Raw genomic sequence first — 3,571 nt, 5'->3', positions numbered from 1 at the left:
ATAAATGTGAAGTGTGTAAAGCAAGTCAGTATCACCACAAAAATTATTTGGTTCTAATGTTAATTCTGTTTGATTGAAATCAAAATAGAAAATTTTGGAATATATAAACCATAAAACTTTCAAAGAAAATGAATGTTGTCATTACTTATACTCTGAATTTCATACCTATTGTGTCTGAAATCCTTTAAAGAGATTTTTTCTAAATGTTCTTTTCCAGATATTAGTTGACCCTGGTGTACTCAATATGGATGATATATCTACACATCTTCTACTCTGTGGGGAAGCATTTCTTTCTCTTAAGAGAATAATGTGTGGGGTTTTTTTGTTTTTTGGTTTTTTGTCTGCTTAAAAATTTGCAATGCTAACACAAACAACACACATGATAGCAACTAGTTGCTTCATTCACCTTTTGTAAAATCTAATTAACCATTAGCAGCCTTTAGAGTTAATAAAATTTTGTTTCTATATCATTAATTTAAAAATAAAAATTGAGTAACTAATAGCTATAACAGGGTTTGGGAAATTCATGTATATTTGCATTTGTCTTACTTCAAATTAATGGCTTAAATTTACACATAGTACTAGCCCCGTAGTACTTTCAATGATGATATTTGTCATTTATTCAGAAGGCAAACCTCAGAGGTTTTCCCAATCACCATCAAAGTACTCCACGTAGTCAACTCAGAATTGGAACTGAGTTCTTCCTTGAAAAAAAGGTGAACTCCACCCATGTGCCTGTTAAAGAAGTATCTAGGTTTATAAAGAAATCTTAAATTCAATTACAAAAGACAAATAACCCATCTTAAAAATAGGCAAACAGTTTAAATAGACATTTCTCCACAGAAGATATACAAATGGCCTATAAGCACATGAAGAGATGTTCAACATTATCGGCCATCGAGGAAATGCAAATGAAAACCACAATGAGATACCACTTCATACCCACTGGGATGGCTATTCTCAAAAAAAAAGATAATAAGAATGCTGGCAAGAATGAGGAGAAATTAGAATCCTTTTATGCTGCTAGGAGGAGTGTAAAATGATGCCACCACTTTGGAAAACACTATGACAACTCTTCCAAAGACACAGTTACTATATGATTCAGTGATTTCATTCCTACGTATATTCCAAAGAGGAATAAAAATATATATCCATGCAAAAACTTGTACGTGAATGTTCATAGAAGTATTATGAATAATATCCAAAATGGGGAACAAACTACCGTATTCCCCCATGTATAAGATGCTCCCATTATAAGACACACCTTAATTTGGGGGCCTGAAATTTGAAAATTTGTATTACATAAAGTTATTGAACTCAAGTTTTATTCATCAAAAAATTCATACAACTCCTCATCACTGTCAAAACTCCCAACCATTAGCTTGTCCTCATCTGTGTCTGATGACAAATCACTGTCTTCTTATATTGCCTCATCCTCAGCAGGAAATGCAAGCAAAAAATCTACAACCACTGTATAAGACGCACCCAGTTTTTAGACCCCAGATTTCTCGAAAAAGTGTGCATCTTATTATACACGGGGAAATATGGTAAATACTCATCAACTGAGAATGAATAAACAAAACGTGGTATATTCATACAATGGAAGAGCATTCAGCAGTAGCAAGGTATGAAGTATTGAAACATGCTAATACATGAATGAACCATGAAAACATTGTTAATGAAAGAAGATAGTCATAGAAGATAATATAATGTATGATTCCACTTAGATTAAATTTTCAGAATAGGGGAAAAAAAGACATACATAGATTTTTGTTTGTCTAGGACTTGGGGGAGGGGGTTTGGAAGAAAATGGGAATAGGCTTCTAAAGGATGTAGGATTTATTTTTATGCTAGTTTAAAAAATGTTCTAAATTTATCTACAGTGGCAGTTGCAAAACTCTGAATATAGTAAAAACTATACAATTGTATACTTTAAGTGGGTTACTTGTATGGTATGTGAATTATATCTCAATAAAGCTGTTATATATAGATTTTTTAAGAGTGATTCAGGAGACACTACTGAGGAAGCTTAGCTATAGATATATTGGGTTTTCGGAAAAGTCATGACGTATTTTTCTATGTTTTTTGTTGCAAAAATGCATCATGACTTTTCCAACAACCCAATAGTTTCTGTGTTACGTTTCTCTTGGAATGAGCTGAGTCAGGTGAAAATAAAAACTGTTAGATGTCATTACAACAATAACACACACCAAAGGGAGACATTGTATCTTTATTATTTTTATGAAACACAAAGTCTGCATTGGGAAAAGAATTTGTACCCTATTTCAAGATGAAAACAACAAATACATAAAGTTATTATTTGATTTCCTGAATTATGAGTGAGAATGCAAAAGAGTAGGTTCACCGTACAAGAAGAGAATGAAAACATCTGAACACTTAAATTTGGAAAACAAAAACTGGGGTAAATATTATTGAACTCTGTGAATTCTTGAATGGCACAACTAAAGTCAATATAAATTTATGTATTAACTGTTAATGCTAATATAAAGGGACAAACTTGTAAATCAATCTAGTAATTTGAAGATAAATATAATGACACACTGAAATAATAAAAGGACCATATTCATTAAGCCCAAATACGATAGTAATAAAAAAATAATTTCATTCAAAAGGAGCTAAAATTAAATCAGGAATTCAATAAGTTTTCAGCAGACTTGTAAACACTCCGTGATCTCTGGAGTTTATTTTGGCAAGCAACGAAGCTCTCAAGTGTTGATAAAAGCCAACTAGATAAGCCAAGTTACAGATTCAGGAAGGTAATTATGATTTTCAATGGATAAATCAAATAGGCCATTAGATATACAGGTCTGGGGTACAAAGAATAGTCTGGGCTGAAGGTATACATTTTGGAGGCAATAGAACTTACATGGAACTTAAAGCCATAAAAATGGATGAGATTGCTAAGGGAGTGTGCATAAATATATCAATGTAGTGGATAGACTATAAGTAGATGTAGGTAATGTAAGTGGCAAGAAATGTGATTAATATAACCCATGATGTACTATACGAATATATTTGAGAGTATTTCTTACTACTGAGTTCATCAAGAATCAAGTAAAGTTCATGGTAATTGAATTCAAGCCCAGAAGTGGTTATTGACAATTTACTAGATGGGAAACAAAGGGGAGGCTTTACGATAAAAACAATAGGAATGCAAAGACTCTGAACGATGAGTTAACTAATTCAGGATTAATACCTTTCAGGCTGGCATCCTCCTAAGAAATTGGAAGACGCAAGTTTCCTTGGCAATTGTCTGTAGCCTAGTAACTAAGGCAATCTATTCCTCTCACCTGCACGTCTTACACAACCCCTGTGATGCCAGGGGAGGGTCTCGACTTCCCCAACACTGAATGCTGATAGGAAAACCCTGCTTGCAGTTTCAGATATCACACAGCTAAAACAAGTCTTGGACCCCAGGCCCGGTGTCATGCAAAAGGAGGAGCTAAAGTGTATCCAACTAGATGAAGCAAAACTAGGACCAGGTTTCCTTTGGAAGAAAATGTGTGGATGGAGTTATGAAGAGATGTGTATTGCACTGTATACTTTTGGG

The sequence above is a fragment of the Hipposideros armiger genome, unplaced genomic scaffold (assembly GCF_001890085.2).
Source record: "Hipposideros armiger isolate ML-2016 unplaced genomic scaffold, ASM189008v1 scaffold_555, whole genome shotgun sequence".
NCBI lineage: Eukaryota > Metazoa > Chordata > Mammalia > Chiroptera > Hipposideridae > Hipposideros > Hipposideros armiger.
Note: the sequence above shows the minus strand (reverse complement) of the source record.